The sequence below is a fragment of the Pseudophryne corroboree genome, chromosome 1 (assembly GCF_028390025.1).
Source record: "Pseudophryne corroboree isolate aPseCor3 chromosome 1, aPseCor3.hap2, whole genome shotgun sequence".
Taxonomy (NCBI): domain Eukaryota; kingdom Metazoa; phylum Chordata; class Amphibia; order Anura; family Myobatrachidae; genus Pseudophryne; species Pseudophryne corroboree.
Genome location: NC_086444.1, coordinates 258,038,355 through 258,065,205, shown reverse-complemented (window position 1 = coordinate 258,065,205; position 26,851 = coordinate 258,038,355).

Below are 26,851 nucleotides of genomic sequence, written 5' to 3'. Positions count from 1 at the left end.
GGCCACCTCCATTGAAATCACAATCAAAACTACATGGTTCACTGTTATCTCTAGCTCAGATTAACTTTTTTGAATACATTCATGGTGAATACAACACACCAGCTGGTGTTTTACTGCATCTGAAAAGCCCACTCCAAATTGAGTGTTTAGATAACAATTTAAACTCTGCAAAAAACTACACCCCATTATACTTGGCAACAATGCCATTGTATTCTAACATTTTTATGAACCTGTACTTGTTAGGGGAATATTCACTGCACAATTGAGTAATGTCTGAATTGACTTGTGAATCTCATCAATGCTATGGGTGCTTCTTCCCTTTTGCTTCTCAAAAGAAAGAAGAGAAAATGTGGCATGGTCCTTAATGATGAGCTGACTGCACTCAAAATTTTCTGAAAATTTCCAGCCATCTACTGCATCAGTTACCTGGCTAGAAGAAACTGTCAGTAATTATCACACCCACACTATATTGCCTCGTGTGTGGGGCTCTCCTATCTATTCAAGAACCCACCTATAAACTGTTATTTCTACTCAGCAGACTTCTCACTATACCTTTTTGAAATTGCCACCTATTATGTTTTTCACATTTCACAGACTTATTAAAGAAGCTCTCACATTAGCACACCAGTGGGTCACATAGATTGAGTGGGCTGGAAGTCAATTAGATCTTTAGTCACTGTCACTTATTATCTCAATACTGACCAACTGCATGGAGACATACCTCATTCAAATTAAGGAGTTGCAGCTACTCCCCTTTGGCTGGGATTAGCAATTAGCCTTCATTTGTGTGATTGCGGATACTACTGTTCAGCTTGCATTCAGTACAGTGTTGGGATAAACTTTAGTCATCTCATTACCACCCTGTCTGTATGTAAAGGAGGCATACTGAAGATGATATCTATACTAGTACTTTGCAAGTCAAGGGACCCCTCCAGGATAGTGTTACGGACTATAAATGTTACTACATTACCATCTTGATAACTGATATGGCTATCTAGTTCTAATTGTCCTTTCAGACTATAGGGCCCTATACACGGGAGAGATGTGTGCTGAGCGAACCGCTCAGCATACATCTCTCCCGCCACTCAGCACAGCGCAATGTGTGCTGAACGATGCGGGGGAGAACGGGGGGGCGCTCATTTCACCCAGCAGGTGAAATGAGCGACGTGCTAGATTGGCCTGCACGCAAGCTCAATCTAGCACTGGCGATAGTGATGTGCGGGGCCGCGCATCGCTATTGCTGAGGGGGGTACACATGAGTGATCTGTGCTTAAAATCTAAGCAATCTAGTCAGATTGCTTAGATTTTAAGCATGGATCTCTCCGTGAGTACCCACCTTATGTCTATGTTATTTTTTTTACCAATAATTTAATTCAATTAACTAGTGGCAATAGTTTGAGACACATTGTAATCAAACCTTGTTTATTTGTAGCCACTATTTTTGAATAGTTTTATCTTTGTATTAACTGTGATCTTAAGGGCGATATTCAAATGTTATCGCCTCTTATCTCCCGTCTAAAGTGACGGTAGATTACAGGGGCCAAAATACAAATGTCCCATGTTTTCATTCTGATCGTGCCCATAGCAGTTGGGTTTAGCTACATAAAGTGGCTAAACCAAACTAAACTATGGGACGCAATGTGAAAAGTTCCCGTTTGGGCACCCAAACGGGTCATTTTTCATACATTTCAGATTGCCACCCCTAGGGGTAGTGAGCTGAATTGCTCATGTCGTGCCAGTCGACAGCAACATTTGAATAGCTGCCGGCGGGTATGGTAGGGGTGGGAGTGGGGTCAGACATTTGAATTTCGCCCTAAGTATAATTTTTAACTTTTAACTGTAATACACCTATTTGGAGGTATATCATTTGCAAATGGCATAGGGTATATGAGAGGGCATTTGGAGAATGGCGTGTGCGTAATTACGTACACGTCCCCACCGCCGTGTTCTTCGGGCCACATGGTGGCAGGGGTTAGCAGGCCAATCTCAGCAGAAAGATGACAAAGCGGCGGTGGGGTGCGACTACTGAGGAATTTGCATCTGGAAGGATTCAAGTTCCTCCAATCGGCACTCAGCTTGAACTTGGCACCAACAGCTAGCCAATCCCCGCATCATAATATTAGATGCTGTGGAGCAAGAGCAGTCAGTCGGGCACCAGAGAGGGAGCAGGAAAGAGCTCCTAAAGAGAGAAGACTCAGCAGTGGAAGAGGATAATCAGCGGCAGAGGATCCATCAACAGCGGCAGAAGACTCAGCGAAGCGCAGAAGACTGCAGTCAACAGCGAGGAAGAAGAAAGAAGCTGAGGACCGGAGAGTGCTGTAGTTTGTCGGAAGTGAAAGAGCTAATGAAGCTCACCACTGCAGCCTCTCTGAGCAATATGGGTAGGTGGCCTAGGTCCACCACCACTTATGTTAAGGGTCCTCCTAGACCACCAGGTTTGCCAGGCATTAGGCCTGATTGGGTGCATAAGGCAATAGGCCTGGAGGCAAAAGGAGGTTGGGGCCATGAATGCAATATGTGGCTTTGGGCACTATTCCCAAGTCACTCATCCCAGTAGCCATAGTCAGGCACTAGGCCTGTACCCATATCTTAGGCACTAGGCATGTGGTGCCTTTAGGAGGGTGATAGGCCCCATTTGGAGTGTGCCACTGAGGGTAAGGTGATCTGGGTGTTAGGCCCAGATCACTAGCATATTGCTATGCAGGCTTCTACACCTGAGGCCTTGTAACTTTTGGGTAATTAATCCAGTATTATAATGTGCTTGTTAGGCCCCAATCACAACAACTCCCTATAAATTGATCAGGTCACCTCGTTGTGGAAGAGAGGTCCCACCTCACACCCTAAACGGTGACTTTTGTTGTGGAGGGTTGTTCAGCCTTCTCCCCAACCACCACTGTCCACTGGTAGTGCAACATTCAGATATAGAGAGGGGCTTGCCAGCTCTGGTTAGGTAGGGATTCCTGTAAAAGACTAATCTAGTCAGATTGCTTAGATTATCGTTCTGTGAGTACCCCCCTGTAATCAAAATCTGTGCTATCTGGGCTTGGGGGAGTTCAAGGGAAATTTCATAGTCAAAATCGGGCATAGCACATATCTCACCATGTGTACACACCTTAAGTGGTGAGCTGATTCCATTGTTGTTGTGGAACAAGCCTCCTGAGGATATTATAATAAAGCAGCAATGTTGTTTACCATTAATGTATAAACAAAGTTTGGGTTGCCACATTTTCTAGTTATTATTATTATTATGTACTAAATTTTGGTCAAAATGGGATTCACAAGTTAATTTCTGGTAAATTTCTGAAGTTAAGCAGAATTAAAAAATCTGGAAAGTTTATTTGAACATTGCTACTTGTGAATGCAATATAGGGTAATACACCACTGGTGGCTCTACAATCTCTTATGAGTGTGTACTGTACCTTGAGCCAGTGATGTGCGGTGGGGTGAGGCAGAGCCTCTCCTATCATACCAACGTATACGCCAGAGTTTTAACTGTATAAATTATATGAAAAATACAAAATATATTAGAAATATCTTTTTTTTTGTATTATTCTAATAATTTTTTATATATATTTATTTATATAAATTTATAGAAACTCTGGAATAAAAAGTCTATGGCAGGTTAGCCAGTACTTCTCCTGCCTATCTCTTCCACACATCTCTGATGAAAACTCACCAAATTTCCAGCAGTATATACTGCTGCACCTGTGTATAATGCCATCTTTATCCCTTGGGCTCATATATTGTGTGCAAATCTGGCTCTGGTACAAGCCAGCGCCTCCTCAGCCATTTACCTCACCTCACGTCCCTGACTTGAGCCCAGATACATATGGGAGCTTGTTTAGTGTCTGTACTACCAGTGGTACATACAGTAGAGCTGTGGCAGGCCCAGGTACTATTTTGGGGTGTGGCCTAATTGTGGGAGGTGTGGTCTAATTGTGGGAGGTGTGGCCTAATTGTGGGAGGTGTGGCCAGGGCCCATTATACTAATTGGCAGGGGAAAACAGTATATTCAGTGCTGCGAAGTGGTGATAAGTGCAGATTTGGGAGGGGCACCATCATGCCCCTCAGTGTGATCGCTTCTACCTACCCTCTTCACAGGCAGAAGATATTACTGCTGCTGCTAAGCGGGAACAACATCACTGCACCAACCATAACAAAGCTGCTGCTGCTAGGTAAGGGTGGCACAGTAGAGGGGGGCAGCAGCGGCAGACCCAGGCCCCCTCTGTACCTGAACCCCCCCTCTCTTGGTGGCATTGTGTACTACAATTCGGTTTGAGGTATGTTTACTAGAGCTCGAATAGCTGTAAAAATAATGGTCACAAGTCTTTTTAGTGAACTCAATGTCAGTATAGACTGATCATTTCCTGCATGAAAGATGTGCATCTGAGGTAACTAAACCTCAGGCTAAAACTACCCCAAGCAGTTTTACTCTATATAAAAAATGCAAGAATATACAGTATTAAGTATGCAGTACTAACAATTCCAGAATTTGTACACTGCAAACAGATCTCTAATGTGAAATAGAAAACACATCATTTTTAGCAAGTCATATTTAAAATAACTAATATATACTGTAGAGAGATATTTAATTACATGAAATTATTCAAATCCTCATAATTATTTAATTGCATGACTACCTGCACTCTCCTCATATTTAGTCAGTAATGGATTATTTATTATGCATTGTGTTATATTCTAATACTAGGGACAATGCCATATTTTTAAATATATAATATATAATTAAAATATACCATTTTAAAATTAAAACATGTTTTTAAGAATAAAGTATACTGTATTTAATAATGTCACATTGTTAAAGAACTACATACTGTACTTGTAACTTTTCTGTTTTTATTATATTATTTCAAAAACCCAGTCATTTGTTTCTGAGTTCTAGATGAAAAAGAGAAGAAATCGCAAATATTTCTTTTCAAGCGCTTTGCTGTGTTTCCTCAGCAGCTGCTTAAGGCTTGGGAAAGTCAGTCCCCAAATGTCAGAGAACTCAAAAATATATTAATGGATGCAGTGGGCCTTATTCAGGTTTGTTAGCAAACCCAAAAAATTAGCCTTTGGGCAAAACCATGTTGCACTGTAGGTGTGGCAGATGTAACATGTGCAGAGAGATTTACATTTGGGTGGGATGTGTTAAAGCTGAAATCTAAATTGCAGTGTAGAAATTAAGCAGCCACTATGCACAGAAACAATATAACCCACCCAAATCTAAATCTCTCTGCACATATTACATCTGCCCCACCTACAGTGCAACATGGTCTGCCCATTTGGTAACTTTTTTGGTTTGCTAACAAACCTTAATAAACCCCAGTGTTTGCGTATATAAATAACTTGTATCATATAGCCAGATGGAATGGATGAAAGACTCACTTATTTAATAAATTCAATATAAGCTTAAAATAGAGTTAAAAAAAATTGCATACATAGTATTAATATGCATATACTGTATTGTAAAAAACAGTGGCAGCTCCTGCTTACTTGTAGGAGGGGTGCTGCTGCTACCCATGCCAGGAGAGGAGACAGCTAGTCTTGGGCAGCTAGGTCCAGGCACCTGCGCTATGGATCTATCAGTTGCCAGGACCGGCCAGTGCATACAAGTGGTGCGACTGCGCAAGCACAAATCACTGGCTTCTATGGACTGAATCGCAGGCGATGATACAAGGAGTGGAATCCTACTGGAAGCAGGCTCTCTGTTAATCTCAGCCTAGCCTGGCAGTCCAAGATGGAAAAAAAAGTTTCCCCTGGGGCTGCTTGTCATGTGTGTGACTGACAGGCATCACTTACAATTGGAAGTCACTGCCAGTCACAGTGAAGCCAGGGCAGTCACGGGACTGCAACTCACTTAGTAACACTAAGCTGAGGTGGCGGATTTTATATGGGGGGTTTCATTCCTGCAGCCCATAGGTAAAATCCATCACTGGTAAAAAAAAATATAATAAATTCATACAAAAGTACCTTTAATCTAATCATCAATATCTGATCTAAGGTACAGATGTAGCCATGCTGAACTTTTCTACAATGCGCTTGAACGTGTGCACGCATCGCGACAGCGACTACATGCACCCGGGTGTGAATAGTTGCACTTGCTATCACACAGTGCATTCTCTATGGATCATGGGTGTGCATGTGACCGTTAACATGCACATTAATCATAATTAACCAGTCACGGATGCAAACAGTTGCACCAGCGATTGTGGAGACAGATAAAGGGTGGAATTCAATTGTTTGAAAAGTCAGTTGGGCGTCTGTTTCTTCCTGTCTATTAGATAGGAAAAAACAGACACCCAACTGACTTTTCAAACAATTGAATACCCCCCAATGAGTGATAACTGATCAGCGAATCAGTTTGCTAACTGCCATGTTACAGGCTGTGTTTGAAAAATGACAGTTAGGAACTGGTTGGCTGGTCATTTATCACTCTTTATCCATCTCCACTGTATCACTTTTTAAGGCTGAATACATTTGGACCCTACCACTTTGCGTGATTTATCTCTGCTAATAAAGGACCCTCGTAACAGACATGAATGTGGTAACTATAATACATCTGGACATATTGTATATACTCTCCAAGGAATTGCTACATCTTTTGACCTATTGGAGGTTATAATAGGAACAGGCCAAATGACTAAGCTACTGACCATATACCTTACATCAGATATCAGTAATTAGAGGATTGGGGTACTTTTGTATAAATTTATTATAGTTTTATACTATGCATATGAATACTATGTACGCAATTGCCTTTTTAGTTTATTCCTTTATTGAATTTATTAAATAAGTGGGTTTTTAATCTATTCTATCTGGTCATATGATACAAGTTATTTATATAACCAAACACTGTTTCCATTTATATATTTTTATGGTTTCTGAATTCTAACCTATGATAATGGAATTTATGGAATTTTTAATATGTATTGTATAATCTAATGCTAACATTTATATGTTATTACATTGTATTCAGTATTCTAACATTATTTTTCACCATTTTAATTTAGAAAATGTTCTTTAATCAAATATTTCAGCCTATGTAACTATACATGTGTACAATCATGCATTTCTTTTATTTACAGTATTTCTTTATGTTACATGAAGGAATGCTGCTATTTGTCACACAGCCATGACCTACACAAAAACCAGCTTCCAGAAAAAAATTATTATAGAAGAAGAGCCATTACCATGCAACATAATCTATAAATATAAATAGTTCACAACAATAAATATGGTAAATTGTTTAAAATAGCAAATCAAAACAGATTAGCAAATTTGCTTTTTCTTATTCTGGATGAATTAGCTTTAAAAGCTTTAGAAAATAAAGACTCTTAAGAAAAAGAGAATCAATCATGACAGTGTATGACAATGTCAAGATATATCCTAACCTTGATCTTGAGTCATCTTGATCCTTGAAAACATCCATGTTTCTAAGAAATAAATCCCTCAATCTTAAACTTGATACATTACACAAAAAATACATTCTGTGAAATAAATAAAATTAATAATACAAAAAAATGCTATACCACTCAATTCTCTTGATCCAACATAGGCCCTCATTCCGAGTTGTTCGCTCGCTAGCTGCTTTTAGCAGCAATGCACACGCTAGGCTGCTGCACTCTGGGAGTGTATCTTAGCTTAGCAGAATTGCTAACGAAAGGTTAGCAGTTCTGCTATAAAGTATTTCCCTACAGATTCTGAGTAGCTCTAGACCTACTCCTAGATTGTGATCACTGCAGACTGTTTGGTTCCTGGTTTGACGTCACAAACATGCCCTGCGTTCGGCCAGCCACTCCCCCGTTTCCCCAGACACTCCTGCGTTTTTGCCTGGCACGCCTGCGTTTTTTAGCACACTCCCGGAAAATGCTCAGTTACCACCCAGAAACACCCACTTCCTGTCAATCACTCACTGATCAGCAGAGTGACTGAAAAGCGTCGCTCGCCCCTGTGTAAAATTGCATAGTTTTGTGTGAAAGTACTTAGCGCGTGCGCCCTGCGGCCCATACGCATGCGCAGATTTGCTGGTTTTTAGCCTGATCGCAATTCTGCTAGAAAAGGCAGCGAGCGAACAACTCGGAATGAGGGCCACAGTCAATACACAAAAAGTCTGCCCTTTAACAGTCAAATGAGCTTCAGCAGATATCAGTACAGTATATTATTTTGTTATCTGCATATCATGTAATTAACAAATATGCTGGAAAGGAAAAATCTGCAATACAAATTATATCATTTGGCCTATATACTGTTCTTTACTGTACTATATATATATATATATATATATATATATATATATATATACTGTACATATATTGTGGCAGGGACAGCATGATTCCACATGAGGGTAATGTGGAATGGCAGGACTGGAGCAGCAGTAATAGGGTTGATGGAATCCAATCTGAGTTTTAGCTACTGTAAGTCTGTTGTAAGCCACAGCTGGGCTGATCACTAAAACTTGTATGCTACCTTTAAAAATGTGTTTGTTCAGTAGATCATTGCTTCTGACGCCAGCACATGGCCATGTGATAGATTGGGGATCTGGGGTTAAGGTAGGAGCCATTTGGAATTTGTACTACTTGTGTTTATTAGAACTTGGACTATTGTGCTGCTGTTTAAAGACTGCAAACCCTAACCTGCAAAACCTGCATGTTCTGTGTAACATGCCTGAAGTCGAAATGAAGTGAGTTGGGCTGTACTCCGTCTATGTGGTTCTGTCAATATATACATAGGCACCAATGCCGTGAGTGCTCCCGGGCCCGAGCACCCATGGACATTGAGGAGCATCCACGGAACCAGCCTCCCTGTAAAGCTTGCCCCCGCAGTGGATTGAGACGCGCTGGGGGCTGTGGAAGGGCTTCCGTACAGTGCAGTGTAAACAGACCCACCAAATATGGCCACCGCCAAGGAGGAGACAGACGCTAAAGGTCACATTTGACCTCTAGTGCTTGTCTACCCGGCGGCGGGCATTTTAAGTTGGGGGCTTAGCGCACGCAGAGGGGGAGTGCAAATGTTTGTTGTGAGCTCCTGCAAGTGGTAGCACACCTCACCTGGCTACAGCACCAGCATGGGGCATATCTTCAGGACATCACATATGTAAGTGTGGTTATACTGTATGTGCAGGGGCGGAAGTCCGGGAGGCAGCGGAGTCGGCTGCCGCCGGGCTCCTGACCCGCAGAGGGCGCCTCGCAGTGGCGCCTCTGACATTACACAGATTGACATGCGGACGAGCGCCCGCATGTCAATCTGATGTCTCCCTCCCTGCTGTGTTGGAGGGACATGGAGCGCATCGCGCGTCTCCTGTGTCCCTCCCTGGCTCTCTCCCGGCCGGTCTAAGGAAGTGCCATTCGTGAGCTCTGATTGGCTCACGAACCGGCACTTCCTGTATTAGACCGGCCGGGGGAGAGAGCCAGGGAGGGACACAGGAGACGCGCGATGCGCTCCATGTCCCTCCAACACAAGGGGGGAGCAGGCACTGGGGGCATATACCTGGTACTGGGGGGCATATACCTGGCACTGGGGGGGGGAGGAGACCTGGCACTGGGGGGCATATACATGGCACTGGGGGGCATATACCTGGCACTGGGGGGGGGAGACCTGGCACTGGGGGGCATATACCTGGCACTGTGGGGTATATACCTGGCACTGTGGGGCATATACCTGGCACTGGGGGGGGAAGACCTGGCACTGGGGGGCATATACCTGGCATTGGGGGGCATATACCTGGCACTGGGGGGCATATACCTGGCACTGGGGGGGGAGACCTGGCACTGGGGGGCATATACATGGCACTGTGGGGGAAGACCTGGCACTGGGGGGCATATACCTGGCACTGGGGGGAAGACCTGGCACTGGGGGGCATATACCTGGCACTGTGGGGCATATACCTGGCACTGGGGGGCATATACCTGGCACTGGGGGGGAAGACCTGGCACTGGGACGGGGGGCATATGTGGCACTGGGGAGGGGGGTATATTTGGCACTGGGGGCATATACCTGGCACTGTGGGGGAAGACCTGGCACTGGGGGGCATATACCTGGCACTGGGGGGGAGACCTGGCACTGGGGCGGGGGGCATATGTGGCACTGGGGAGGGGGGTATATTTGGCACTGGGGGCATATACCTGGCACAGTGGGGGAAGATCTGGCACTGGGGGCATATGGGGGAAGATCTGGCACTGGGGGCATATACCTGGCACTGGGCGCATATACCTGGCCCTGTGGGGGAATATCTGGCACTGGGGGCATATACCTGGCCCTGTGGGGGAATATCTGGCACTGGGGGCATATACCTGGCACTGGGCGCATATACCTGGCCCTGTGGGGGAATATCTGGCACTGGGGGCATATACCCGGCACTGTGGGGGGAATATCTGGCACTGGGGGCATACACCTGGCACTGTGGGGGAATATCTGGCACTGGGGGCATATACCTGGCCCTGTGGGGGAATATCTGGCATTGGGGGCATATGCCTGGCACTGTGGAGAAATATCTGGCACTGGGGGCATATAGCTGGCACTGAGGGGGCATAGGTGGCACTGTGGTGGAATATTTGGCACTGTGGGGGAGCAGGCACTGAGGGGGCATATGTGGCACTGGGGGGGTATATTTGGCACTGGGGGCATGTACCTGGCACTGGAGGCATATACCTGACACTGTGGGGGAATATCTGGCACTGGGTGCATATACCTGGCACTGTGGGGGAATATCTGGCACTGAGGGCATATGTGGCACTGGGAGCACGGCCCTAGCAACACGCACTACCCCCTAGCAATGAGCATGACACCCAGTGCATGAACCCCCTGGCAACGAGCATGACACCCTGAGCATGAAACCCCTGGCACCGTGCATGGAACCGCTGGCAACGAGCATGACACCCAGTGCATGAAACCCCTGGCAACGAGCATGACACCCTGAGCATGAAAACCCCTGGCACCGTGCATGGAACCAAGAGCATGAAACCGCTGGCAACGAACATGACACCCAGTGCATGAAACCCCTGGCAACGAGCATGACAACCTGAGCATGAAAACCCCTGGCACCGTGCATGGAACCAAGAGCATGAAACCCCTGGCAACGAGCAGGTAATTTAAAAGTAATTAGAAGCCTTACTGTAGAACTTAATGTATAATGGGCATTACGGTGTGTGGCATAATGTATCACGGACATTGCGGTGTGTGTCATAATGTGTCGGGCATTACGGTGTATGGTATACTATATCGCGGGCATTGTGATATGTGGTATAATGTCTCAGGCTCATTGTGGTGTGTGTTATACTGTGTCAAAGACATTGTATGTGCTATAATGTATCAAGGGCATTGCAGTGTGTAGCATAATGTATAACGGGCATTGTGATTCCTGTCATAATGTGTCACAGGCATTACGGTGTGTGGTATAATGTATCAGGGGCATTGCAGTGTGTAGCATAATGTATAACGGGCATTACGATTCCTGTCATAATGTGTCGGGGGCATTACGGTGTGTGGCATAATGTGTCGGGGGCATTATGGTGTGTTCATATTGTGTCATGTGCATTATTGTGTGTGGCATAATGTCTAAGGGCCACTGCAGTATGTGGCATAATGTATACTGGGCATTACTATAAGGAGGAAAAATTACAAATAATGTAAGGGGCATGAATCAGGATTAATTTTCTTTCCCGCCTGGGCGTGCAGGTTGGAAAACTGGGGTATAACGCAGTCTTTTCCTGCAATGTTACACCCCTTTATGGTAAGCCATGCCCATCCCAATGAAGCCACACACTCTATACTGCCAATTATGGAGGGGGGGGGGGGGGCGAATAATTTTTTGGCTTGGGGGAGAAAAATTTCTAGTTACGTCACTGAACTGACTCATTCCTGTAAGCCGCCACTACAGCGCAAACCCCAGGAGAGTACGCTGGTGCGCGCCTGCTGTGGGAGGTAGGAGAGGAGCTGCTGCTACCGTTGCCCCGCTGCTGTGGGGAAGGGGGGGACGGGATGGATGGACACACGTGCGAGGCGGTGTTTAAGAGCTGGTACCACGCTTGCCTTGGATTACACTTCTTATTGCGCTCTGCCTCTGGTAATTGGGGAGGAGAGAAGAGCCTTCTTTCACTACACAAGGTATCCATCTATGCTCCCTTTCTCCCTGCATAAGTGCACTGCCAGTATACTGTATGTATGTTTGTATATATAGATTGAGGTAGGGGTCTGGCACAGCCACATAATAGACTAATACATTGGGTGCCCTCACAGCAAAGTAGTTTAGCAAAATAGAGGTGGTGCGGCACTCCAATGATTTGCACACTGACACCAATTGAAGTAGTGCAACGTTTCAATGCCCGTTTAATGAATCTGCATTTTTGTCATATATACAATGACCCCCATTCTGCCTCATCCCGTCCTCCAGACCTCTGTTACTCCATCGGCCCCCCCCCCCCCCCCATTTGCCAAGTCCTTCTGCCCGCCCGCGACCATCCCTCCCCATCTTCCTCCCATAATTAATTGTCCTCCCGCAGGGAATACATATGTTTTACCGACAGACGGGATGCCGTCTGTCAGCATCCTGACAGCAGCATCCCGTCCGTCAGAATTCTGGCAGGGGGCGTGCGCAATGAAGGCCCTTGCTTGTTGCGCTCGCAACGCAGTGGTCTCGGTGGTTCCCATCCCACTCTATTGGTGTTGTGGACACCCACGAATGGGAATAAGACCTGTGAGACGGTATTCTGGTGTCGGTATCCTGACCGCTAGGAATCCCGACAGCCAGCAAAATGATTGCCTCCCCTCCCGCAGTATCGGTCACATAATAGACTCACTTTCAGCTCCAGGCCCATGTGGACCCCAAACTGGCACTGGTCTGCAGGGATGTATCATTGGCACAAGGTTAAAAATGCAGCCAAACCTCCAAAAATGCAGTTTTCAGAGGTTTGGCGGCTTACTACTTATCCACCAAGCCTAGACCCCAGGGCTTGGATGCGGTGGGCAACACCATCTTTAGATGGGCTTCTATCACATTACCCATTGGACCCCTCCCAGCACCCCCTAGTGGGGCGCATCAGCCCACGCATGCACAGATAGGACTCCGGATCATACACCGGGAAGTTCTACTGTATCATGGCAAAGAATAGCTCTCACCGCAAGAGCTGTCCTTTGGAAATTTCTTCATGCATACGCCATTATGCTTGCAAAGAATGGCAGGATATATATATATATATAAATATATATATAGCCTGCAGGATCAATATTGGTGTGGTGTGTATGTATATATATATATATATATATATATATATAAAAAAATTTTTTTTGCCTCTATATAGGGGGGCACCTGTATTTATATTGCCTCCGGGCGTCTAGGACGAACTTACGCCACTGTGTATGTGTGTATGTATATGCTCTATTTGTGTGTATATGTAGGTGTGTGTGTGTGTTCTATGTGTTTGTGTATATGTGTTATATGTGTGTTTTTGTGTGTGTTTACTTTGTATGTGTGTTTGTGTTCATTGTGTGTGTATAAGTAGGTGTGTGTGTTCTATGTGTTTGTGTGTGTTATATGTTTGTCTTTGTGTGTCTTTGTATGTGTTCTATGTGTGTGTACATGTATGTGTGAGTTTGAGTGTGTACATGTATGTGTTCTATGTAACGTGTATGAAACTCACCACCACCCCTCACCTACAAAACCTGCATTTACTCCTAAGAATCATGTACGGAAACCCCCAGGACAATCCTGCATTTGCCCCTGGGCTAGCAGCATACAAGCAGCACAGTATACTTAGTGATACCCGCTCGCCCTCCCGCCCACACCCTCCCATAATTTGCAGGTAATGCGCAGGAGACCCCTGGAAACACGCATTAAGCCCCTGGCAACGCACATGAAACACCTGGCAATGCGCCAAAGACCCCTGAAAATGTGCATGAAACCCCTGGCAACATGCTGGAGACCCATGGCAATTCACAGGAGCCCCCAGCGAGCATGGAACCCAGAGCATGAAACCCCTGACAACAGGCAGGTAATTTAAAAGTAATTAGAAGCCTTACTGTGTGGCATCATTTGTAAGGGGCATTATTGTGTGTGGGGCATAAAATGGTGTCAGGGCCATAACTGTGTGTGGCATAATATGTAATTGACGTTACAGTGTGTGGCATATTGCGTAATGGGCATTACGGTGTGTGGCATAATGAGTAAAAGGCATTTCTCATACATCCTAGAGGATGCTGGGGATGCTTCAAGAACCATGGGGTATAGACGGGATCCGCAGGAGACATGGGCACTTTAAGACTTTAAATGGGTGTGAACTGGCTCCTCCCTCTATGCCCCTCCTCCATACTCCAGTTAGATTCTGTGCCCAGGGAGACTGGTCACACTCAGGGGAGCTGAGTTTCTCTGAAAAAAAGACTTATGTTAGGTTTTTTATGTTCAGGGAGCTCTGCTGGCAACAGGCTCCCTGCTTCGTGGGACTGAGGGGAGAGAAGCAGACCTGCTTCTGTGAGTTCAAAGGCTCTGCTTCTTAGGCTACTGGACACCATTAGCTCCAGAGGGTCCGATCACTTGGTGTGCCTAGCTGCTCGTTCCCGGAGCCGCGCCGTCAGCCCCCCTTGCAGAGCCAGAAAAAAGAAGCCGGATGAGTAAAAGAAGAGCCGAAGACTTCAGTGACAGCAGAAAACTTCAGGTCTTGAGGTACCGCACAGCGGTCGCGCTGCGCATCATGCTCCCACACACACAGCGGCACTAACAGGGTGCAGGGCGCAGGGGGGGCGCCTTGGGCAGCATGTAGACCTGAAGAAAACTGGCAAAAGTTATATGAAAAGTGCATGGGCACTTAATATAGACCACCGCCAGTATAAATATGAAAAAATGAGCGGGACTGAAGCGCGCCGGTGAGGGGGCGTAGCTTAGCCATCACAGCTCTGACCAGCGCCATTTTCTCTTCACAGAAGCTGCAGAGACGCTGGCCCTGAGGCATTGTATATAAGGTTTCAGTAGGCGCTGGGTTGTGAGCTGGCAAACTCCCTCTGTGTCTTTCTAACAGGCTTTGCTGTGGGTCTGTCCCCTATAGCCCAGTGTGATTGTAGGTGTCGGTACGTGTGTGTTGACATGTCTGAGGCTGAGTGCTCTTCCCTGCAGGAACCTGGAGTGGGGACAGAAAAGGTGGTGGGAGAGACCCTGTCGGCACCGCCGACTGCTGAGTGGGTAAATATGTTGAGTGTTTTGAATGCCAATCTGGCTCGGTTGACTAAGAGATCAGATAAATTTGAGTCTAAGAACCCGACACGGAGGAAATCCATGGAGGATGCATTGTCACAAGCTCAGACCCCTTTGGGGTCACAGAAACATGCATTTACCCAGATAGCAGATACAGATACCGACACGAACTCTGATTCCAGTGTCGACTATAGTGATGCCAGATTGAATCCTAAACTGGCTAGGAGCATTCAGTGCATGATTGTGGCGATAAAAGACATACTGTATTACATATCACGGAGGACCCTGCTGTTCCAGATACGAGGGTCTGTATGTTTAAAGGAAAGAAACCTGAGGTAACGTTTCCTCCCTCTCATGAACTGAATGCTCTTTTTGAAAAGGCTTGGGAAAATCCTGACAAGAAGGTACAGGTTCCCAAACAAATTCCAGTGGCATGTCCATTCCCCTCTGGGGACAGGGAAAAGTGGGAGTCAACCCTCACAGTGGACAAAGCTCTGTCGCGTCTGTCCAAAAAGGTGGCGCTTCCGTCTCCTGACACGGCAGCCCTAAAGGAGCCTGCAGATCATAAGCAGGAAAATACTCTAAAATGCATTTATGTCACTACAGGTTCGCCTCTCAGACCTGCCGTGGCTTCAGCATGGGTGAGTAGCGCTATTGAAAAGTGGGCAGACAACTTGTCATCTGAGATAGATACCCTGGACAGGGATAGCGTGCTTTTGACTCTGGGTCATATCAGGGACGCTGCAGCATATTTAAAAGAAGCTGCAAGGGATATTGGCCTTTTGGGATCAAGGGCCAATGCCATGGCAGTCTCGGCTAGGAGGGCATTGTGGATTCATCAATGGAATGCTGATGCTGACTCAAAGAAGACTATGGAGTTTCTACTGTTTAACGGTAGTGTCTTGTTTGGTGACTGCCTCACTGACCTGGTATCTACGACTACGTTTTTACCTTATGTTCCTGCACAACAAAAGAAAACGCCCCACTATCAGATGCAGTCCTTTCGGCCCAATAAATACAAAAAAGGACGAGGATCCTCCTTCCTTGCTGCGAGGGGAAGAGGAAAGGGAAAAAGGTCACAGGCTGTGGCAAGTTCCCAAGAACAGAAGTCCTCTCCGGCTTCTATCAAATCCACCGTATGACGCTGGGGCTCCTCTGCGGGAGTCTACACCAGTGGGGGCACGTCTAAAACTCTTCAGTCAGGTCTGGGTTCACTCGGCCCTGGATCCTTGGATATTAGAAATAGTAACCCAAGGGTAAAAATTAGAGTTTCAAGACGTGCCCCCTCACCGATTTTTCAAATCGGCCTTGCCAGCTTTTCTTCCAGACAGGGAGGTAGTAGGCGCTGCGATACTAAAGATGTGTCAGAATCATGTATTTGTCACGGTACCCCCATAACAACAGGGGGAAGGCTTTTATTCGAGCCTGTTCGTGGTCCCGAAGCAGGATGGCTCAGTCAGACCAATTTTGAACCTAAAAACCCTCAATCTCTATCTAAAAAAATTCAAATTCAAGATGGAATCTCTCCCGGCAGTGATCTCCAGTCTGGAGGAGGGGGATTTTATGGTGTCGGTCGACATAAAGGATGCCTACTTACACGTTCCCATATATCCTCCACATCAGGCTTACCTGAGGTTTGCTGTTCAGGATTGTCATTACCAATTTCAGACGTTGCCGTTTGGCCTGTCCACGGCTCCGAGGATTTTCACCAAGGTTATGGTGGAAATGATGGTTCTCCTGCGCAAGCAGGGAATCACAATTATCCCGTACTTGGACGATCTCCTGATAAAGGCGAGATCCAAGGAGCAATTACTGAAAAACGTTACGCTCTCACTGACAATTCTGCAACAACATGGTTGGCTCCTAAACTTGCCAAAATCATAGTTGTTTCCGACAACACGGCTGTCGTTCCTGGGTATGATTCTGGATACAGAATTACAGAGAGTTTTTCTTCCAGAGGCAAATGCTCTGGAAATACAGAACATGCTAAAACAGATTCTGAAACCGGCAAGAGTGTCGATTCTTCAATGCACTCGGTTGCTGGGGTAGATGGTGGCGGCCTACGAGGCCATTCAGTTTGGCAGGTTCCATGCCAGAGTGTTTCAGTGGGACCTGTTGGACCAGTGGTCCGGGTCTCACCTGTACATGCACCGGAAAATAATCCTATCTTCAAGGACCAGAATCTCTCTCCTGTGGTGGCTGCACAGATCTCACCTCCTAGAGGGACGCAGGTTCGGGATTCAGGATTGGATCCTGGTGACCACAGATGCAAGTCTCCGAGGCTGGGGAGCAGTCACACATGGGAGAAATTTCCAGGGAAATTGGTCAAGCCAGGAAGCTTGTCTGCACATAAACATTCTGGAATTAAGGGCCATTTACAAAGGCCTTCTCAAGCGTAACATCTTTTTTGCGGTCTGCCCGTCTTGATTCAGTCAGACAACATAACAGCAGTGGCGTACATAAACCGCCAGGGCGGAACAAAGAGCAGAGCGGCGATGGCGGAGGCCATGAAAGTTCTTCACTGGGCGGAGAGACATGCAAGCGCTCTGTCAGCAGTCTTCATTCCAGGAGTGGACAACTGGGAAGCAGACTTCCTCAGCAGACACAATCTCCTTCCAGGAGAGTGGGGTCTTCATCAAGAGGTCTTTGCAGAAGTGACAAGTTATTGGGGAATTCCTCAAATAGACATGATGGCGTCTCGCCTCAACAAGAAACTTCAGAGATATTGTTCCAGGTCGCGGGACCCTCAAGCAATAGCGGTGGACGCCCTAGTGACACCGTGGGTGTTTCCGTTAGTCTATGTGTTCCCTCCACTTCCACTCATTTCAAAGGTGATAAAGATCATAAGAAGAACAAGGGTTCAGGCGATTCTCATTGTTCCAGACTGGCCAAGGAGGGCCTGGTATCCAGATCTTCAGGAGTTGCTCATGGAAGATCCCTGGCCTCTTCCTCTACGAGAGGACCTGTTACAACAAGGACCGTGCGTGTATCAAGACTTACCGTGGCTGCGTTTGACGGCATGGCGGTGTAACGCCAAATCCTAGCCCGAAAGGGTATTCCTAGTGAAGTCATTCACACACTTCTTCAGGCTAAAAAAGAAGTACCGGCAAAGCATTACCACCATATTTGGAGAAAATATGTGTCTTGGTGTGAATCCAAGAAGGCTCCTATGGAGGATTTTCAGCTGGGGCGTTTGCTCCATTTTTTGCAAAGTTAGGCTCCATTAAAGTACAAATTTCGACCTTATCAATTTTCTTTCAGAAAGAATTGGCCTCCCTTCCAGAAGTTCAGACCTTCGTGAAAGGCGTACTGCACATCCAACCTCCATTTGTGCCCACAGTGGCACCATGGGATCTTAATGTGGTGTTGCAGTTAATGCAATCTCATTGGTTTGAACCTTTACGTAAGGTTGAGTTAAAATTCCTTACTTGGAAAGTAGTCATGTTGTTGGCCTTGGCATCCGCAAGGCAGGTATCTGAATTGGCGGCTTTGTCTCACAAAAGCCCCTATTTAATCTTCCATGCTGATAGAGTGGAGTTGAGGACTCGTCAGCAATTTCTGCCAAAAGTGATTTTGTCGTTTCACGTAAACCAGCCTATTGTGGTGCCAGTGGCTACTGACGCCTAGGCGGAATCAAAGTCTCTTGATGTGGTCAGAGCTTTGAAAATCTATGTCGCTAGAACGGCTCAAATTATGAAAACAGAGGCTCTGTTTGTCCTATGGGCTCCCAACAAGATTGGGGCTCCTGCTTCCAAGGAGACTATTGCACGCTGGATCTGTAATATGATTCAGCATGCTCATTCTACAGGATTGCCATTACCGAAATCGGTGAAGGCCCATTCTACCAGAAAGGTGGGCTCATCCTGGGTGGCTGCCCAAGGGGTCTCGGCATTACAGCTTTACCGAGCTGCTACTTGGTCGGGATCAAACACTTTTGCGAAGTTTTACAAGTTTGATACCCTGGCTGAGGAGGACCTCTTGTTTGGTCAATCGGTGCTGCAGAGTCATCCGCACTCTCCCACCCGTTCTAGAGCTTTGGTATAAACCCCATGGTTCTTGAAGCATCCCCAGCATCCTCTAGGACGTATGAGAAAATAGGATTTTAATACCTACCGGTGAACCTTTTCTCTTAGTCCGTAGAGGATGCTGGGCACCCGTCCCTGTGCGGACACTATCTGCAGAACTTGTTTACTAGTTATTGCTTGTGTTACACAAAGGTTGTGTTTCAGTTATGGTCAGCCGGTTGCTGATTTTGTTCATGCCGTTGACTGGAATTCTGTTAATGCCATGTTGTACAGCGTGTTTGTGGTGTGAGCTGGTATGTATCTCACCCTTAGTTTAACAATAATTCCTTTTCCTCGAAATGTCCATCTTCCTGGGCACAGTTCCTATAACTGGAGTCTGGAGGAGAGGCATAGAGGTAGGAGCCAGTTCACACCCATTTAAAGTCTTAAAGTGCCCATGTCTCCTGCGGATCCCGTCTTGGGCCCTCATTCCGAGTTGTTCGCTCGCAAGCTGCTTTTAGCAGCATTGCATACGCTAAGCCGCCGCCCTCTGGGAGTGTATCTTAGCTTAGCAAAATTGTGAACGAAAGATTCTCAAAATTGCGATTAGAAATTTCTAAGCAGTTTCTGAGTAGCTCGACACTTACTCTGCCACTGCGATCAGTTCAGTCAGTTTCGTTCCTGGTTTGACGTCACAAACACAGCCACCGTTCGCCCAGGCACTCCCCCGTTTCTCCAGCCACTCCCGCGTTTTTCCCAGAAACGGCAGCGTTTTTTCACACACTCCCATAAAACGGCCAGTTTCCGCCCAGAAACACCCACTTCCTGTCAATCACTTTACGATCACCAGAACGAAGAAAAAACCTTGTAATGCCGTGAGTAAAATACTAAACTTCTTAGCAAATTTACTTGGCACAGTCGCAGTGCGAACATTGTGCATGCGCAATTAGCAGAAAATCGCTGCGATGCGAAGAAAATTACCGAGCGAACAACTCGGAATGAGGGCCTATACCCCATGGTTCTTGAAGCATCCCCAGCATCCTCTACGGACTAAGAGAAAAGGATTTACCGGTAGGTATTAAAATCCTATTTACTGTGTGTTGCATAATGTGTAATGGGCATTAGTCACTGCCGCAGCTACCCATTCATTCCTGCTCCCGCAGAGCACCCACCAGCAAAATCATAAATCGGCACCTATGTATGTATATATATATATATATATATATATATATATACACTCTGATGGCGGCACTCAGATCTCATAAGCAAAATCAACAGGACATGGCTCTGAACGGCAACATTTCAGCGCTTGTCAGCGCTTTTATCAAGCCACATAAAATCGATTTTATATGGCTAGATAAAAGTGCTGACAAGTGCTGAAACGTTGCCGTTCAGAGCCGTGTCCTGTCGTTTTTTGCTTATGAGACCTGAGTGCAGCCTTCAGAGTGCATGTACAGCGTGCATCCTGGAAGGGTGACATGTGGAAGGCACCAGGCAAAGGATTCTTAGTGTACCCAATGAGTGCCGGGGACTGGAGAAGTATATATACATATATATATATATATATATATATATTGTACAGTACTTCAAGTGCCCAACAGACAAAAACTTAAAATATTTTCAATCGTAATGGCAGTTCCTCCACTTCAAGTTCTATTCGGTATCATGGAAGAGATCTCTTGCTCATTTTTTCTTTCTCTGTCAACCAATTACAGCTGTGGATATATCTGTTAATGAGCAATTGTCTTGTTAGACTGGTTAGAATCTATTTTCCACCTACATACACTACTTCAGAGCTATTTATGCATGGAACGTTAACTGAACCTTTGCTCACATTCCACAATTACTGATTTTGTTGTTGATTCAGTTTTTGTATTTGCAAAACATTCTGAAACATGACCCAAATAGCCTATAGCCTACACATAGTAACATTTCAAGTAGAGGGATCCGTCCCTGTTAATCTCCACTCACACATGCACACTAGCAATCCCTTTACTTCTCACAAATCTCAGGGACAATCACTTGTTCATGCATGTGAACAGTACAGATAATCACTAGGGGTGTTATAGAAAATACCTTTGGACTATTGTAGACAATGTTCAGGTGCCATGACAAATCAAGTTGAGTTTCCCTCTATGCCCATGTAAAAGTGCCCAATATTGTGAATACTGGCTGTAGCTACAGAATATTACATTACACCAAAGTTGTCATCTTCTAATATGTATAATACAGAGAGAAGGCAGATCAGAGAGTGACTTATACAAACTCTGCTTGGGACTGATTCAGATGAATCTCTTTGTAAAAACATTAATAACAAGTTTATGCATAAACAGAAAAAAAATTATGCATTTTTGTGTATCTACATCCAATCTCAGGCAGATCTTGCCTGGAACTGTATTTGTGCGACGTGGCCATTTTGGGATGAGAACTGGAAGGCGACAATGCAATCTCATGGAACTGTTCTGTCTTGTGCAAGTGTCATGAGCCTATTGCATAAGTTCTGTGTCATTCATGCATATGTAAAAGGGAAGCCTGTTTTAGACAGAACTCTTACACCTAGCATTGGGCTGGTGTAAGTATCACTACTAATGATGATGCTTGCAGATGTGGACGTAAAAATTGTGGGTTGAGTGGCTTTCTTCTTGACACCACATAAGACCTATTAGCCCTTGCCTTAGCCCTATAGAATCTGGCATTAGAATAGGGTAATAAATTAGGCATTCTTGTTATCACACAAACACAGTCACTTTGCGTCCAGCTCAGAATCAACTTTTTTTGTCTGCAAGTGTTTATTGCTCAAAACACAGTACAGCATGATTGTGGTTTTCTTACCAGTTAGAGTAACTTATATGTTTAATTCTTCAGGCAGTAATGGTGTCTCTTTCTGCAGGCCAGCAACTTGCACCCCAGGCAGTGAGAGAGATTCTAGCAATATAGTATTGTGGTGTGATTTATGGTGGGGAAAATTATATACAGAGTATAAAGAGCGCAATAAGTAAGAAAGACTTATATTTCCTCTGTATTCCTAGTACGGCTCTTCCTTTAATTGTATATTTCACTCCAGATGGTTATTTTGATTGGAGGTGGTTATATGTGGAATATATGAGAGATGCAATGTGTAGTACGTTCTTAAACATTAATGAACACAATGATGGGTAAGGGATAAGTATATCCATGATGCGTACCCAAAACTCACAATTATAGAGTGTCAGGAAAGCACATCAAGATCTCACAGATATATGGATTATGCGTACCAAGACTCACAATGTAAGGTGCAGATAAAGGCTCAAGGTACCTTTGAAATGCTTTGCGGATTAATCGTGCATACCAATACTCACAGGATTCGCTAGTTTGATAAGTGCACCAGGGTTTCTTTTCCTAGAAAGGCAGTACTCCATAGAAAAATAAATGATAAATATCTTTTGTATATTATGTAAAAAATATTTTTATTACATGGATTAAAACAGATATACAGTAAAGGAAAAAAAGTTCAGAGAGGAAAGGATTTAGGCCGTGACATACAATGAGGTCAGTACCTGGTGAGGCACTGGATGATTCACCCCCCCCCCCCCTCCATATGGAGAAAAAAAACAATTGGGGTTCCCCATATTTAAATAATACCAGCACCAGGCTGAACCAGCCAAGGGGAGTAATGCCATAGCAGGGGAGACACTCAGTGTGGGGTCCCCTTGCCATCACATTAAACTCCCCCCAAACCAGTCAGACCACAGCTGAAATTCCTCAGAAAGTGAGACCCAAGAAAAAAATAAATGGAGTCCCCCCTCAAGAGCAACAACCAGCACTGGGCTGAAAGCCCAGCGCTATGCCCCGCACCCCTGGTGGTAGTGGGTGCGGAGTTCATGGCATACTAATATTGGTCTTTACAGGTGGCCTACAGGTCCCACCAAGCCTGCCCCAGCATGCCAGCAGTTGGAGAACCACAAGTGCCCGCATGCCCAGACATTCAGGGCCCGATGGCAACTGTAGTCCTCCTGTAAAGAAAATATTAAAATAAATACAAGACACACTTTATTTTAAAAAGTTTATTGTACAGGGTCTTCACCTGGGGGGCGGCGGCCTTCGGGAAGCTCTTTTCCATGGCTGCTGTCTCCCCAGGACTTCAGGAGTCTTCTGTCTTCACCTGGGGGGCTGGCGTCTCCCTAGGGCTTCCGCATCTTCATCTGGGTGGGCGGCAGCCTTTGGACAACTCTTTTCCATGGCCACCACCTCCCCTGGGCTTCCCAGTGTCTTCTGTCTTTGGGAGCTCTTGCACGCTCCCTCCCCACCGTTGGACTGACAGCCGCTGCCTCGCGCTGGCTTTTATAAGCTAGCCCCGAGGGGCGGAGCGATGATGTGGCAAGCTGTGATTGGCTTGTGATAGCCATATTAGATTTAAAAAATGATGTTAACAGTACCATTTTTGAAATTGGAACCGCTACGCAATGCTGCCGAACTCTGCAAAATGACAGGCAGGGACTAGATCCTCTGCCATTATGCCAACTATCCCCACCAGGTCCCACCGCCGCTAACGCCCACACATCCACCTCACATCCCGCTGCCCAACCAGTGATGACAGCGGATCCATCACTGGACAGCTGTATTCAGTGAAAGATCCGCTGTCCAATCACATCTGCTTGATCGACAGAGGCGTGGTTTCATGTGCAGTGAAAGCATGCCCCTGTCACCAAGGCACTTAAACTAGTGCCACTTTATATGTTATTTTCAATGGGCTTTTACTGCCCATGGTTTGGCCCTGCCCCCGCCCGCCCCCCGCTCCTGCAGCTTTCCTATTGTCAATGGGAGGCACCGCTATTGGTGCCTCCCAAACCTAATTTTAAAATAAAAGTGGTTAGTATAATACAAAGCAGATACTTATGACACAGAATATGTGTCATAATTATCTTTGTATTATTTTAACCACTAATGACAGAGGAGGCACTGCCTCCCCTGACTGCACGTCCCTGGATTTGGTTGGTTGCACTGCACTGCTGTGCTCGTCATGTGTCCATTACCCATAATTAGGGTGTAACAGAAAGTGCATAGGTACCAACCTTGTACCCCTCCTGAATGTGTAGTACCTGAAGAGTACTGTTTCAGCCAACATGTTTCAGGACTTCTGTCCCTTACCAGCGAAGCAGGTAACTGGGCTTAATGGAATCCTTATCTGGCTTTTACAGAAGCTGAAATAGCTCTTGCCAAGCCATTTTAAAACACATTCCAGGGGTTTTAAACTCATATGGCAGAAACCTTGGGCACAGAGCCGGTGCTACCCGCTCAGCATCTCCTGCAAAGCAGGGAGGCGCCCTGTTGAAAAGGCGCTCTCTCCGCTCTGCTGTTGCTGCCGGATGCAGGTTACTGTCGGCGGCAGAACCTGCTGTCAGACCACGCTTCCCTGCTCTACGAAACCGCCGACACCGAGTTGGACGTGCTGGATGGCTACCGGAGTAAAGCGCTGCCGCTCTGCGGACTGTGGCCATGGCGGCGGCTGCGGGACGCGCAGTGTGCGGCGGTGCCAGTACGGGGGGCAGACGCTCGCTGCGTAACGGGAGAACAACAATGGTCCCTGCACTGAGCTTGCTGCGGGCCTGGGTGACAGAATGGCCATCTCGCTGCTCCGTGTACTGGGCAGAGGGTCCCGCAGTCCGGTCGAGGTACAGTAAGTTGTGCTGCTGTGGGTACATGCCGGTGCTAATATCAGGGCCTGCGTCATGTGCCACACACCCCCTTACAGATCTGTGCCCCCAGTACAGGAGTCCGTGTGGCAGCTGCAGCCATCATTCCACCAACTCTCCCTGTTACATAATTTTGCACTGCCTCACGCCCCCTCCCCTGCTCCCTCCATAGTAACGGGTCTTTTTCATGTAATAACTTATATACTAGTCATTCATTTTATTTTTATATGGTTCCTAAATGTAAGTAGTTTTATCTGTTTTGTGTATTTATGTAATTAATTTGTGCACCGTTAGCAATGTACAGTGATGCTAGCCACATGCTGCCATACCACAGATGATGACTGTCTCATATTGTGTTTTTGGTCCCCAAAATCAAAGTGATTCTTGATATGCTTCTGGCAAACTCGATACGCGCTGGCTTTTATAAGCTAGCCCCGAGGGGCGGAGCGATGATGTGGCAAGCTGTGATTGGCTTGTGATAGCCATATTAGATTTAAAAAATGATGTTAACAGTACCATTTTTGAAATTGGAACCGCTACGCAATGCTGCCGAACTCTGCAAAATGACAGGCAGGGACTAGATCCTCTGCCATTATGCCAACTATCCCCACCAGGTCCCACCGCCGCTAACGCCCACACATCCACCTCACATCCCGCTGCCCAACCAGTGATGACAGCGGATCCATCACTGGACAGCTGTATTCAGTGAAAGATCCGCTGTCCAATCACATCTGCTTGATCGACAGAGGCGTGGTTTCATGTGCAGTGAAAGCATGCCCCTGTCACCAAGGCACTTAAACTAGTGCCACTTTATATGTTATTTTCAATGGGCTTTTACTGCCCATGGTTTGGCCCTGCCCCCGCCCGCCCCCCGCTCCTGCAGCTTTCCTATTGTCAATGGGAGGCACCGCTATTGGTGCCTCCCAAACCTAATTTTAAAATAAAAGTGGTTAGTATAATACAAAGCAGATACTTATGACACAGAATATGTGTCATAATTATCTTTGTATTATTTTAACCACTAATGACAGAGGAGGCACTGCCTCCCCTGACTGCACGTCCCTGGATTTGGTTGGTTGCACTGCACTGCTGTGCTCGTCATGTGTCCATTACCCATAATTAGGGTGTAACAGAAAGTGCATAGGTACCAACCTTGTACCCCTCCTGAATGTGTAGTACCTGAAGAGTACTGTTTCAGCCAACATGTTTCAGGACTTCTGTCCCTTACCAGCGAAGCAGGTAACTGGGCTTAATGGAATCCTTATCTGGCTTTTACAGAAGCTGAAATAGCTCTTGCCAAGCCATTTTAAAACACATTCCAGGGGTTTTAAACTCATATGGCAGAAACCTTGGGCACAGAGCCGGTGCTACCCGCTCAGCATCTCCTGCAAAGCAGGGAGGCGCCCTGTTGAAAAGGCGCTCTCTCCGCTCTGCTGTTGCTGCCGGATGCAGGTTACTGTCGGCGGCAGAACCTGCTGTCAGACCACGCTTCCCTGCTCTACGAAACCGCCGACACCGAGTTGGACGTGCTGGATGGCTACCGGAGTAAAGCGCTGCCGCTCTGCGGACTGTGGCCATGGCGGCGGCTGCGGGACGCGCAGTGTGCGGCGGTGCCAGTACGGGGGGCAGACGCTCGCTGCGTAACGGGAGAACAACAATGGTCCCTGCACTGAGCTTGCTGCGGGCCTGGGTGACAGAATGGCCATCTCGCTGCTCCGTGTACTGGGCAGAGGGTCCCGCAGTCCGGTCGAGGTACAGTAAGTTGTGCTGCTGTGGGTACATGCCGGTGCTAATATCAGGGCCTGCGTCATGTGCCACACACCCCCTTACAGATCTGTGCCCCCAGTACAGGAGTCCGTGTGGCAGCTGCAGCCATCATTCCACCAACTCTCCCTGTTACATAATTTTGCACTGCCTCACGCCCCCTCCCCTGCTCCCTCCATAGTAACGGGTCTTTTTCATGTAATAACTTATATACTAGTCATTCATTTTATTTT